This window comes from Symphalangus syndactylus, chromosome 14, assembly GCF_028878055.3.
Source record: "Symphalangus syndactylus isolate Jambi chromosome 14, NHGRI_mSymSyn1-v2.1_pri, whole genome shotgun sequence".
NCBI lineage: Eukaryota > Metazoa > Chordata > Mammalia > Primates > Hylobatidae > Symphalangus > Symphalangus syndactylus.
Window position 1 is genome coordinate 42,661,390 of NC_072436.2, and position 15,281 is coordinate 42,676,670.

Below are 15,281 nucleotides of genomic sequence, written 5' to 3' on the forward strand. Positions count from 1 at the left end.
GCTGCCCAAAATTTGAACTTCTTTTTAGATTTCAAAGATGCTCCGCGTGGTGATAGATAATTCTAACCCCCACCCAACTCTGCTAAGGTGTGGGAATGTGACAGGCTCCGCCAGTCAAAAGCTGCCCCTCCCCCACCACACTCTGAGAGGTGGAGGGACGAGGGCAGAGGAAGCACTGAGAGTTCAGCCGCTGTGGGGCAGGTGGCCGGCAGCAGCAGTGCCTGCAGCCTGTAGCATCTCAGAGTGGGGGCACACCTTGGCAACAGGCCAACTCCTGACATGACTGCCTGGTGAGCCTGGGCTGTAGCCTCCACTGCTTTCCTGGCCTTGCTGTTGATCCTATGGATTTCCCAATTTCATTTCCTTAGTTTCTTTTTCGTTAAATCAACCAGAGTCCATTTTTGTTGTTTTCAACTGGGAACCCAAATTGATACACATTATTTACAATCAACGAAGCCCCTCTATATGAGACAATCATCACTGCACTGAACAGCAGCTATAGTTGCAGAACCCGGGAGGATCTCCACCAGGCATTGCACCGTGTGGGGTTGAGGAAGGTTTAGTCAGGCAACCCTAAATGTGCTCATTTGGGGCAAGAAGAAATCTGATACAGGGAGACACAAGATTGGAGGTTACTGGTTAAAAACTAACACAGGATGACAACAGAGCAAATCCACTTAATGCCACTGAACTGTACACTTTAAAATGGGTAAAATGGTCACTTTTATGTTATGCATTTTCCCACAATTTTAAAAATAAAACTGCAGCCGGGCATGGTGGCTCATGCCTGTAATCCCAGCACTTTGGGAGGCTGAGGTGGGCAGATCACCTGAGGTCAGGAGTTCGAGACCAGCCTAGCCAACATAGTGAAACCCTGTCTTTACTAAAAATAAAAAAAATTAGCCCGGGCACAGTGGCTCACGCCTGTAATCCCAGAACTTTGGGAGGCCGAGGCGGGCGGATCACCTGAGGTCAGGAGTTCGAGACCAGCCTGACTAACATGGTGAAACCCTGTCTCTACTAAAATACAAACATTTGCCGGACGTGGTGGTGGGCACCTGTAACCTCAGCTACTTGGGAGGCTGAGGCAGGAGAATCGCTTGAACCCAGGAGGTGGAGGTTGCAGTGAGCCGAGATTGTGCCATTGCACTCCAGCCTGGACAACAAGAGCAAGACTCTGTCTCAAAAAAAAAAAATTAAATAGATGTGGTGGCATGTGCCTTTAATCCCAGCTACTCGGGAGACTGAGCATGAGACTCGCTTGAACCTAGGAGGTGAAGGCTGCAGCATGTTGAGATTGCGTCACTGCACTGTAGCCTGGGCGACAGAGCTAGACTGTCTCAAAAATAAATAAATAAATTAATTAATTAATTAATTAAATAAATCAAACTGAAAAGAAAATAACATAGGAGTAGAGAGTCCAGTGCTAAAAACCTTGGTTTCAGTTATGTCCATGGGAGTTCATTCAACAACCTATAAATTGAGCACCAACTGTATACCAGCAAGGTCCTAGCCCTTCCCTTGAAGCACTGGCATTCTAGAAGGGCAGGATGGAACTGTCCAAAACAGGTGCAGCCATGGGGGAGAACTGGCAGCCAGCCACAGCACCATGCTGTCCGTCCTGGTGAACTCGTTCTTCCACCACCCAGGCCTATGAGGCAAGTATTAATGTGGTACCTCCATTTCACAGGTGAGGAAATTGAGGCAGAGAGGGAATATGTAACCAATCCAATGTCACATTGCTACTGAGTGGAATAGTCAAGACTTGCATCCGAAGTGGGGGACTTGAATCTATATTTTACATCCACCCAAACCCTGGAGCTCATGAATAAGACCAGAGCTAAAAATACAGACTTGAATTCATCCGCATATAGGCAGTAGGAAGACCCAGGGCAGCAAATGCTTTCATCCATGGAGGAGAGAGAAAGGCATGCTTGGGGCAAAGCCCCAGGGAGCACCGTGCTTCAGGGGAAGGGAGGGAGGGAGGGACGGAAGGATGGAAGGAAGGAAGGCAGGCAGGCAGGCAGGCAGGCAGGCAGGCAGGCTGGCTGGCTGAGTTGGGATGACACAAGGCTTGGGAAAGAGCAAAAGAGGGTGGTGAGAGCTCAGGGCACCTGTCTAGTTAGCACCCAGAGGGAGATGGATATGAGGGTGTCACTACCTCTGAGCCATGGCTGATACCTGCACTCTAAGGATGGCACTCGCATTCACCACTCCTCTCTGATGCCTCCTCCCCCCTGCAGTCTTCCATGATCTCCCAGCTGTGTGATGTCAGACACACCTGTGGGCTACATAGTCCACCAGGCGTGAGTTCAAGCCTATTTCTCCTGTTACTAGTTCACCGTCACTGTGCAAGTTACCAAGGCTGCCTAAGACACAACTTGAGATGAGAGGAATTAAACACCACGGTGTTACATTATCTTGTTTATTGTTTGGTTTGGGCTTTGGGTTTTGTGTGTGTGTGGGGGTGTGAAAGAAACAGGGTCTCCCTCTTTCACCCAGGTTGGAGTGCAGTGGCACAATCATGGTTCACTGTAGCCTGGAACTACTGGGCTCAAGGGATCCTCCCACCTCAGCCTACTGAGTAGCTGGGACCACAGGCACATGCCACCGTGTCTGGCTAATTTTTTTAATTTTTGTAGAGACTAGGTCCTGCTATGTTGCCCAGGCTGGTTTCAAACTCCTGGGTTCAAGTGGTCCTCCCACCTTGGCCTCCCAAAGTGCTAGGATTACAGGCATGAGCCACCACAGCTGGCCTAAATTACTGTGTTGATGGGGGCTTTAGTGAGACCAAACCCATACAGTGGAGGCTGTCTAGCCACACTTGAATCCTCTTATCCCTGCTACCCAACACCTCTGGGCTTGTGCCCACATGCACAGGCTCCAAACACCAGGGGCAGTCCTCAGCAATGGCAGATGACAACTCTCCTGCCCCTCGGGAGGGATAGCTTTACACTGTACCCCAGCAGGGTTAAGCTTCACCCAAGCTAACTTGCCCACAGTGAAGCTGTTGATTGGCTGGCGCTTCCTTTCTCTTTCCAATCCCTGTTGATGTTTCCTAGGGTCCCCTCCCAAATAAACTACTTGCCCGCAAATCCTTCTCTTAAGATCTGCTTCTGGGAAACCACAGCAGTGTGGAAAATACTGAGCAAACAATGGGCACTCACTACCTGTAAATTTCTTTCAACAAAAGCGTGTTCCCTCCTGAATCCCTTCTGAAACCACATCTGTTCTTCTCATCCTGACTTGAGCCCTTGCTCCCATGTAGCACAGTTGCCTTGTCTCGCTTTCTTGAACCTGAGCTCCTTGAGTAGCAGATTCAAGCTTGTATCCTCCCCACTAGCAAGCACAGTACTTTACACCAGCAGGTACTCAGTAGACACCTGCCGAATACACACATGAAAAAAGATAGCCTCCTCAGCCACTGATTAGATGCCAGAGGTAGCAGGAGGAGAAGTTTTATTTTAGACGCATAAGTTAGAGGTGCTGGCAGGCAGGGAGGTACAGATGTCTGGCAGTTAGAGATGTAATTCAAACAGAGCTCCAGAGGGAGGTTAGGGCTGGGGGTGTGAATCTGGGGTGATATCCTGGTGTGAATCCTGGAGGTGATAGATGAAGCCTCCAGGGAGAAGAGTAACCCCTGGTTTTTACTCTGGAAACTGCAGGAAAGTCTTTCCCACTTGCTAAGCAGAGGACAGAGGATCAGGAGGAACGTGCGCAGGGGGTCTCATCAGTCACTGAGCTGCTCAGAACACTCTCCATCTGCAGGTTGCAAAATGCTTTACAGATGTGATTTAGTGCTCCACAAATGTTGCCATTCCCATGACAGAGAGGGTGACAGAGGAAAGTTCTTAAGTTTGAGAAATAGATGCTGTGCACTTATTTAACCTTTTAAAGCAGTTAATTGCAGGTATTTTCTCTAAGTAATTGCAGTGTAAATATCATCAGTGCAAGTGAAGAATTTTTTTATTCCTAGAAAGGAGTTAAAATTCAGACTTTGTTTTTTAATTTTCAGATACCCAGGTCCCCGGTTAGGTAGAACTTCACTTCTTTGTTTTTTTTTTTTTTTTTTTTTTGAGAGAGAGATGGAGTCTCACTATGTCAGCCAGGCTGGAGGGCAGTGGTGCGATCTCAGCTCACTGCAAGCTCCAGCTCCTGGGTGCACACCATTCTCCTGCCTCAGCCTCCGAGTAGCTGGGACTACAGGCGCCTGCCACCTTGCCCGGCTAATTTTTTTTGTATTTTTAGTAGAGACAGGGTTTCACCATGTTAGCTAGGATGGTCTGAATCTCCTGACCTCGTGATCCGCCCACCTCGGCCTCCCAAAGTGCTAGGATTACAGGCGTGAGCCACTGTGCCTGGCCAGAACTTCACTTCTTAACCTGCAACAGCTGCACTGCATGAGTTGCCATCCTCTTTACTGTGTAGACAAAGCTGCCAGTTACCTGGAGCAGGGCTTCTCTGTACCAGGAAGAAGTACTTGAGTGTTCCCCTTGGCTTTCGACATGTGAGGGAAGTAAGTATCCGCTGCCTGGGGTAAGTCAACTCCTTCCCGTACCTCTTGGTATGCAAAGCTGAGCGGTGGTGAGTCAGTTTCCACAGCCTCCTCAACCCTTCATCTAGAGGCTGCTTTCTCTTTTTTTTTTTGAGACGGAGTTTCGCTCTTTTTGCCCAGGCTGGAGTGCAATGGCGCGATCTTGGCTCACTGCATGAAGGCCTTTTTGATGGACGTGAACTGGAAAGAAAGGCCACCAGAGCACAAGGTGCCCACTCATCCAAGAAGAAGTGCAGGTTGGTCTGATACCCTGGGGGTGGGGGGCGGTCATGGGAAGGCCAACCTGGCTGAGCACTTGGCTGAGGCTGGAAGTCCGTCTCTACCTTACATCCTTGGGGACCACAGCTAAGTATGCGAGGCTAATGTGGCATATTCACCTATGAGGAAGCCCTTGGGCTCCAGGTGGCCTGAGGGGAGGGGCTGACCCTTGGAAGAGTCCCTGACCATCCACCAAAGCCCTGGTTGTTAAACAGAGTGAATCCAGGCCCCTGGCAGGGTGAGCCAGGCCAGCTGGGCCTATACTGGGAGGCCCTCCCCCTCCTCTTACAAATGAGTTGGGCAGGGTGACTCCACCCTACAGGTAGCCTGCAGTGAGCAGGGATGCCATGAGGAGCCCAGTGGGTGGTCACATCCTGAAGTTCCCACTCTGCATGGCCTTGGAGCCAGCCCCTTCAGGCTGCATAGTTCTTGGACAATTCAGAGGGAGGACCCAAGACAAATATCTGGACTTCTCTTAATCTGATCAGGTGAAGTCCTGAATGATTACTTGGAACATTAAGAACATTTTGAATATGAATTTGTTTAAATTCATGGGATACATCATTCAATTACATTTCTTTTGGTCCATAAAAATCTTCATAAACAATGGCAATTTTTTCAACTTAAAGCAATGTACATTTTACTCTGATGAGGTATCTCCTTGTTACCAACTGCAGTTTCCATAGCACTGTGATGAAAATATTTCAAAATCTTTTTCAGTATTAAAAATAATCCTGCAGTTGTCTGTGTTTTCTTTTGCAGTCTTCAAAAGAATTATAATAGATTTTCTTCTCCAATTTGGAGACATAATATACTTTATTTTAATTTGGCTTAAGATCTTAGAAAATACTTAAACTTGTATGCATGGTACAGTTATTAAGCTATAGCACTGCATTGATAACACATTTAATGCAATAAAGAAAATCCCTTATTTAAATTACAGTCATAAGCAGAATGAATGAAAATTGAATATAAAAAAAGCTTCCAGCATAATCACAGCATAATTGACATTGAATAATATTTAATATCTGAATTCTTGTCTTGGCAGAAGTATATCCTAAATCATCCAAAGGGAGATTGTCAATTATAAATAATACTCATGTGTATTTTAGAAAAATGTGAAATCCTTTATGAAAGATATAGAGCTAAAGTAGAATAACCAACCTTGGGGGAAGAGCAATGGGACTGTTTCATGGACAGGATAATGGCGGTCCCCTCCTTGTGAGGGAGATATGGATTGTGAATGTGCCAAGAGTTGTGTCCATTCTGCTCTGTAGTTAAATACATAGACCTTTCTAGAATAAAATGCATATTGAACATTGCACGTGCCTCAGTGGCCATTCTATCCAGGAACTCCACGCCTGAGAAAGTGTCTTAGCATTTCCCCAGAGCTCCTCCCAAGCTCTCAGATGTTTCTTGAAAAGCCAGGTCAGAGCCTCATTGCACCTAGGACAATGCCTTCCAAGAAAAGCCTGGTGGATGCTGCAAAGGCAAGTCAGTTATAGAATCGCAGAGTCAAATTTAAAACTTCCCTCATTCAACCATCCTGGTTTCACACCACCACCCCTGCAGCCAGGTGGTCACCACCTCTGCCTAGACATTGCCAGTGATGGAGAACCGCCAGCCTCACCCCCTCAAATGACAGTCTGGTTTATTATGGGATCCCACGACTTGGAAAGTCCTTCCACATACCAGGCCTGTGTCCATCTTTCAGAAACTTTTATCTATTTTCCCTTCTCTAAGCAACTGGGAATGATATCTGGTCCCTTGTCCACATGGCTCTCCAAATATTTGAAATCATGACTTACTGAGGTATTGTGCGCCTCAGAGAGGGCACCAGTTGAGGTATTGCTCCTCACAAGAGGGCATTAGCTGCAGGGGTCTGCCCGCAGACCCTGACCCAAACAACAGATGAATAAAACATACACTGACACACAGATATTCTGTTTTGCCGGTCCAGCTGAGTGGCTGGCCGCAGTGACAAACCTCTCTTGGTGTGTAGGCAGTTGGACACTCAGCAGGACTGGCAAAACAGTATATCTGTGTGTCAGTGTATGTTTCATTCATCCATCGTTTGGGTCAGGGTCTGCAAGCTGACCCCCGCAGCTAATGCCCTCTTTTTGTTTGTTTGCTCTTTGCCAGAAAATCATCTGGTGGGCCTGGGATAGCTGTGTTGTCGTGCCTGCTCTTACACACCCAGAACAGGAGCAGCATTTATATGGCTTTGTCACAGGATGTCAGAGTGAAATGTTGCAGTTGTCTTTTGTGATGTAAAGAACTACCCCAAAAACATGGTAGTTGAAAATTATGGTGCTATTTATTTTGCTCATGCATCTGCCATTTGGGCAGGACTCAGTAGAAACAGCTTATCTCTCTTCCACTCAGCCCAAAGGCTGGATATGGGGGTCCGCAGAAGGCCTGTTTGCCTTGCAGTCAGTGCTGGTTGATCTTCGCCAGACGCCATTATTTGGCCTTTCCATGTTAACTGAGCACCAGGGTGGCGCAACCCTGGAGAGTGAGCCAGGTCTCATTTTTACAATCTTGCCTCAGAGGGCAGCCAGTGGCACTTCCTCAGCATTCTGTTCCTCAAGGCAGTTACAAGAGCACACCCAGAGAAAGAATCAGAGAAATAGACTCCACTTTCTGATGAGTGTGGGCAAGGTTTTAGAAGAATACACAGGATCGAAAATATTACCGTAGCCTTGCTTTTTGAAAAATGACATCTCCAAAATGCAGTGAGTTTGCAACGCCATTGTAGAGATGGACTTCTGCTGAAATGCTGAAGGAGATGAGTGAGACTCAGAGTGAGTGTGGCAGGGTGTAGATAGAGTTCAGACTGAAGCCTGTGCATGTCATCCTTAGAGGCTATGATTCATTCCGTACAGTTTTACCCATAAGCTTGATCTAGTCACATCCTGATATTCAAATGCTCAGTGGTGCAATGGGTGTATAACACCATTCCCAGTCCTTCAGTATTCCCATAATAAAGCTGTATTTCAACTATCAGTAAATACAAACCTTTGGAAATACAAGTTCTGCTTCTAAAAAATGGGATTTGAATTACTGTGTGTGGCAGAGTTGAGGCCAGTGCGTGGTAGGTAGAGGGAAGGGGAATTTTGATTCATGATAAAGAATGCTGGTCCATTAATCCAGAAATAGAGTGGGCTACCTTGTAAAGCAGTAAGTTTTTCAGCATGAGATATTCCAGAACTAACTGGATGATCATCTGTGCACTAGCTAGGGTACTGCTAGTAACTGTAACACACCCAACCCCAAAATGTCCATGCCTTAACACTATGAAAGTATGTTTCCGATAATGTCCAGCATGGTATAGTCAGTAGGTGTCTACCCTGCAAATAGTGATGCAGAACTCACACCCCCGTTCTGCTGTTCTGCCACACTGTGGGGTCTTAGAGTCCTCTGCTTCTAGCCAGAGGACTGTGCACAGCAACAAGTCAGGCCTGAGTGACACATGTCACTTCCACTCCATCCACTAGTGTGAAGTAGCCACCTGATCTCACCTGCATCCAAGAAGGCATGGACAGCTGTCTCCCAGACAGCTCCACACCAGAGAAACAGAAACATGAACTTTTTTAGTGACTGGCCTGCGGCCTCTGTCCCAAACAGAGTGCAGATGAAACTCTTACATTGGCCAGGAGATTGGGCCAATTATCTTTAAGGTTTCTACAACTCTAAGATTCTACACTTATAGCAATAGTATATTTAAATTTTAAACCTTGCCAAGACAGTGGGTGGGAAGGATGTCTCCCTCAGTTCCAGGTGTTATTTTTATGGGTGATGTTACTGATCTACCTTATGGCTTGAAAGGGAGCTCCCAAATATTCCAGCCCTTTCTAAATGCCACGCCTAAGTGATCGCAAGATTAAGGACACGGATATGTTGGAAATCTGCCAAGTTCCAATGATAGTAGATGCCATCTGCCTGGGTTAGTGGTTCAGAGACGATCAGGCCTCATTGTAATTTCCAGCCTCCTAACTCTGCTGCCCCCAGAGCAGTCTCACCCACTCACAGCACAAGCGCTGCTTGCCAGGAAGGCAAACAATGACTCCTATTTACTAAAGACCCCAGCAGGATAGACACCAGGGCATTATTGGGCAACTAGGATTTCATTTACAATTTACTACATGCCATTGCACAAAAATGCCTGTGTATGCTGGACTCCAGCCTCCCTGCTCTATGTTCCAGCATTTTGTCTCAAGAAAGACCTGGTGATTAAGTGAGCAAGTGAAGGGGTCTCAGATCTCCAGGATCTGAGAGGAGAGGTTCCGTGTGGCTCTACCAGAAGTTTTTGTCTCCTATTTTCAGGGTCTGTTCTAAACAACTTTCAGCACAGAACCAAGGGAAAGGAGGGCTGCGGGGGGGTGCGTGCTCAATTTCCCATATTGGGGGTGGCAGAATTTAAAATCAAGCATTCTTTTTATAGAGGTAAGAACATAAGGGCCATAGAAAAGTGTGAGAATCATTCCAAGACTACTATCTTCATGAAAATAAAATTGATTCAAAGTCCTTTTAAATTCACCTAATTGCATCAGGATTAGTGTAGTTGAATCTCTAATCTATTGGTACAAGTTAAATATAATTTGCATCCACATTTATGAAGTCTTATTTTGCCTGTAAAGTATGATGGGATAATAAGTATTCATATCACATAAATAGAAAACATATTTTTATTAATCAGCACTGTGTTGCATTTGAAGGAAGCAATTTAATTAAACTTGCAATACAATAAATAACTGGTCATTAAAAACCTATTAGTGTTCTTGGATTTCCTGTGTCTGCATGCCTTTAAGTAATCACTTGCCTATACTTACCTATGTTATCTATAATTAAATACAAAAGCCATTTTAAAATGCCATTAAGGTCCTGAATGAAATTCACAGCTAGAACTCCCACTGTGTCCGAGTCTCCCCAGGTCGGCTGTGCCCTGCACTCCATGTGTGCCTGGATCGCAAGTGACATAGGCCCGAATCATGTGCCCGGGGGCAAGAGTTTTGGAACAGTTCTCCCCACTTTTCATTGACAAAACAATGAACCTCCTCGGAAAGGTGCCCTGCTTTTCAAGAGCCCTCCATTGTGTTTATTGGTTCATTCATTCACTCACTGATTCATTCAGAAGACATACTGAACACAGCCAAGAACAGCGCTAAGGACACAGCTTCCACTGAGACAGAATCCCTCCTGCCTAGTGCAGAAAGCAGACAGTGCCCAGCACATAGCGTATGTATTAGGTAAATGGACCAAGTAATAGAGGGGGAGTTGGAAAAGTGAAAGCCTACAGTAAGAATTAGGCAGCACTTATGCCCAGCAGCAGCCTGAATTGTTCAATCACATCCCGTCACAGAGGGACTGAACTTGCTGACGCCTGAGCCTCCCAGAGTTCCAAATCTGCCCCTCAGCACCCTCACAGACGAGGTTTTTCAGGCCAGTTCTTTGGGCTTTGTAAGCCAGACAGGGAGGTGGCAAAGACTGAGAGAGGAAATCCTAGGAGGGCGCCCCAGGGGCTTTGGGGGGCCGGTGGGTGCAGCCGTCCAGCTTGCCTGGGCACTCTCGCCCTACGTGCTCTGTTCTGGTGACTTTGCATCCTTTCGATTTTGCTAAGTGGGAGCTTTATTTCCCAGAATTCTTTTTCCTGTATGTTTCCAGGTTAGGGTTGGCAGAAGAGAAACGTGAGCACACTTTGGAAGGCAGAAGTGTGTCAGCTGCAGGCCCCAGTCCATGTGTGTAACAGCCTTGTGAGGACTTGGTCATCAGCTCTCACAACTGCAGAGGTTGGCTGTATAATAAATTCCTTCCTCCGTATCATTCATGGTGGGCTTGCTTCTCCAGGAGAGCCCTGAATGATATTATTATTACTAGTGCTTCCTCCTGGTTTAAATGATAAACTATGTGTTCACCTAAATATAAATTGATAAGAAAAGGAGAGTTTTAAAAACGGTTGCTGGCCAGGCGTGGTGGCTTACGCCTGTATTCCCAGCACTTTGGGAGGCTGAGGCAGGCAGATAATGAGGTCAAGAGATCACGACCATCCTAGCCAACATGGTGAAACCCCGTCTCTACTAAAAATACAAAAATTAGGCCGGGCGTCCTGGCTCACGCCTGTAATCCCAGTACTTTGGGAGGCTGAGGCGGGCAGATCACGAGGTCAGGAGATCGAGACCATCCTGGCTAACATGGTGAAACCCCGTCTCTACCAAAAATACAAAAAATGAGCCGGGCGTGGTGGCGGGTGCCTGTAGTCCCAGCTACTCGGGAGGCTGAGGCAGGAGAATGGTGTGAACCCGTGAGGCGGAGCTTGCAGTGAGCGGAGATCGTGCCACTGCACTCCAGCCTGGGCGACAGAGCAAGACTCCATCTTAAAAAAAAAAAAAAAAAAAAAAAAAAAATACAAAAATTAGCTGGGCATGGTGGCAGGCACCTATAATCCCAGCCACTTGGGAGGCTGAGGCAGGAGAATCGCTTGAACCCAGGAGGTGGAGGTTGCAGTGAGCTGAGATTGTGCCTCTGCACTCCAGCCTGGGTGACAGAGACTCCGTCTCAAAAAAAAAAAAAAAAAAGAAAAAGAAAAAGTTGCTGCAGATTAAATATCCTGTTTACAGAGCTAAAAACACAATAATTTATGTTGAACTTTCTTTTCTGTTGCTGAGGCTGAGTTTCTTTGATCCAGTCTCCCTGACTGAGCCATTAGGACCATGGCTTCAAAACCAAACCCTATAAAGTAAGAACCATGGCCAGTAATATCTGAATGAAGGTAGAGAGGAAAGTAGACTTGATTCATCCCAGCTGAAGCTACCCATATGGCAGAGACATGTCATCACTTCCAGAGATGCTGGAAGTAACAAGACCAGAGACTGGGTACTGCTCCTGGTACCGTTCGGAAGACCCCCAGGGGTTACTTGGCCAGCATACTGGCTGGCTCTACTTTGCTCTCTTTCCATCCCCTCTGTCAACTCTCCTCAGCTTCAGACTCTACATCTGGACCTGTACTTATCCCTGAGAGTGTGGGTCATCCTCTTCCCTGGATGGTCTGCAGCATCCTTTTAAACTCTGAAAGTCTTTGGCAGCTGCAAAAAAAAAAAAAAAAAAAAAAAAAGGCTGGGCGCAGTGGCTCACGCCTATAATCCCAGCACTTTGGATCACCTGAGGTCAGGAGTTCAAGTCCAGCCTCGCCAACACATGGTGAAACCCCATCTCCACTAAAAAAATACAAAAACTAGCTGGGCACGGTGGCAGGCGCCTGTAATCCCAGCTACTTGGGAGGCTGACGCAGAAGAATCGCTTGAACCCAGGAGGCAGAGGTTGCAGTGAGCCAAGATTGCGGCATTGTACTCTAGCCTGGGTGACAGAACGAGACTCTGTCTCTAAAAAAAAAAGGAGAAGGCCCACAAAACTTTAGTTATAAGCAGGAGCAGTGTGGAAAAAACACTAAGGGATTAGGATTACTGTTTTCTTTTCATTTTTTTTTTTTTTTTTTGAGGTGGAGTCTTGCTCTGTCACCCAGAATGGAGTACAGTGGTGTGATCTTGGCTCACTGCAAGCTCCGCCTCCCGGGTTCACACCATTCTCCTGCCTCAGCCTCCTGAGTAGCTGGGACTACAGGTGCCCGCCACCATGCCTGGCTAATTTTTTGTATTTTTTGGTAGAGACGGGGTTTCACCGTGTTAGCCAGGATGGTCTTGATCTCCTGACCTCATGATCCGCCCACCTCAGCCTCCCAAAGTGCTGAGATTACAGGTGTGAGCCACCGCACCCAGCCAGGATTACTTTTTTCTTAAAAAGTGACTAATTTTGCAGGTTGTGTTGACACATGAGAGAAGATGCTCCCCATATAGGTAGTTATGAATTCCCAGGTGGGCCACTCCTTGGAGGACACTTGGGAAGATTAGATTAGATGCATCATGATGCACAGTTTTATCTTGTACAAAATCTGATCTCATACAAAATCTGATCTCATACAAAGGCACAGGACATTTCTTGAACAAAATGAGGTGGCTTGCTTATATTCATGGCTAGTAGTGTTAGTAGTGGCAAATCCATATGGGTCTGCGGCAACTTGATTCTTGCCTCCTGAAGGAAAGAATTTCTCTGAGGGGCATAAGGCAGAGTGAGAGAAATTAAAGCAAGTTTTAGAGCAGTAGAGAAAGTTTATTAAAAAGTTTTAGAGCAGGGCCGGGCGTGGTGGCTCACACCTGTAATCCCAGCACTTTAGTAGCTGAGGCAGGTGGACCACGAGGTCAGGAGATCGAGACCATGTTGGCTAACACGGTGAAACCCGTCTCTACTAAAAATACAAAAAACAAATTAGCCGGGCATGGTGGCATGTGCTTGTAGTCCCAGCTACTCGGGAGCCTGAGGCAGGGAGAATCACTTGAACCCGGGAGGCGGAGGCTGCAGTGAGCCAAGATTGCGCCACTGCACTCCAGCCTGGGCGACAGAGCATGATTCCATTTAAAAAAAAAAAAAAAAAGACCTGGCGCGGTGGCTCATGCCTGTAATCCCAGCACTTTGGGAGGCCGAGATGGGTGGATCATCAGGTCAGAAGTTCGAGACCAGCCTGACCAACATGATGACACCCCGACTTTAATAAAAATACAAAAAAATTAGCGGGGCGTGGTGGCGCACGCCTGTAATCCCAGCTGCTCAGGAGGCTGAAGCAGAAGAATCGCTTGAACCCAGGAGGCAGAGGTTGCAGTGAGCTGAGATTGCACCACTGTACTCCAGCCTGAGCAACAGAGCGAGACTTTGTCTTAAAAAGAAAAGGAAAAAAAGAAAAGAGTTTTAGAGCAGGAATGAAAGTAAGTAAAGTATACCTGGAAGCTGGTCAAACAGGTGATCTAAGAGATCCAAGTGTGCTGTTCGGCCCTCAACTTGGGGTTGTCTACGTTGCATGATTCCAGGGTTTGCATTGCTTCTCCCTTGATTCTTCCCTTGAGGTAGGTTGTTCACATGCACAGTGGCCTGCCAGCACTTGGGAAGGGCCGTATGTGCAATGTGTTTACTGAAGTTGTGTGCATGCTCATTTGAGGCACTTTTCCCTTCCCAGTCAAGTGTTCCTAGAGGAAGGTCATATATCAGTTAAATTCCACCATTTTGCCTCTTAATGCACATGCTTGAGTCCACTTGCCCAACTCTTGAAATCTTATTGGGAAGCTGCTGATCACAGCTTCAGGTGTTTTCTATCCATTGGGAGAGTGCCTTTCCCTGGTGCCAGCTGCGACCAATTGTTTTAGAGAGAGAGTTTAACAACTACCTGACCATCACTTTATGGTCACCCACCAACATTCCTTGGCAGGGTTGGGGGACCCTCTCCTGCCCTGCTCATGTCTACCTAGCTACCTACTCTAACAGTAGTTTACAGGTCCTTTATCTGCAAACCGGGGTCATGACAGTGCCTCCCTTATGCAGTTGTGAAGCCTAGATGAGCTGATGTACACAAAGCACTTTTAACTGTATCTAGTCAACAGCAAGCTTTCCATATGCATAATCATGATGTTTGCTCTTACCATTGTAAACCAAAAATAAAAACCTAATCCCGGCCGGGCGTGGTAGCTCATGGCTGTAATCCCAGCACTTTGGGAGGCCGAGGCGGGCGGATCACGAGGCCAGGAGATCGAGACCATCCTGGCTAACAAGATGAAACCCCGTCTCTACTAAAAATACAAAAATTAGCCGGGCATGGTGGCGGGCGCCTGTAGTCCCAGCTACTCGGAGGCTGAGGCAGGAGAATGGCGTGAACCTAGGAGGCAGAGGTTGCAGTGAGCTGAGATTGCGTCACTGCACTCCAGCCTGGGCAACAGAGCGAGACTCCGTCTCAAAAAAAAAAAAAAAAAAAAAAACAAACGAAAAAAAACCTAATCCCTCCCCTCAACCAGCTGAATAGACCCCTCTCTTGGCCAAGAAGACCCAAAGAAACCTGAAAAACTGTTCATTCCATGATGGGAAGGGAGATTAGACATGCCTCCTTATATGCCCTCTTCCTTTTGGAACATACATACAGATGACCAGCATTAACATTAAACTAGAGATCCTAAGACTGACAAAACAGATTTTGTAGCAATAAGATACTGAATTCCAGCATGACTGTGGTATAACATCACATGACAGATAGCAGGCCGTGAAGGAAATCAAAGCATTTTACCCCCAAATATATTTCTTTGACATATTTTGAAATGACCCTGCAAAGCTGTCTCTTGGGAAAATTTTCATTTGTAAAGAATCTCGGCCGGCATGGTGGCTCGCGCCTGTAATCTCAGCACTTTGGGAGGCCGAGGCGGGTGGATCACAAGGTCAGGAGATCAAGACCATCCTGGCTAAGATGGTGAAACCCCTGTCTCTACTGAAAATACAAAAAATCAGACAGACGTGGTGGCAGGCGCCTGTAGTCCCAGCTACTCGGGAGGCTGAGGCAGGAGAATGGCGTGAACCCGGGAGGCAGAGCTTGCAGTGAGCT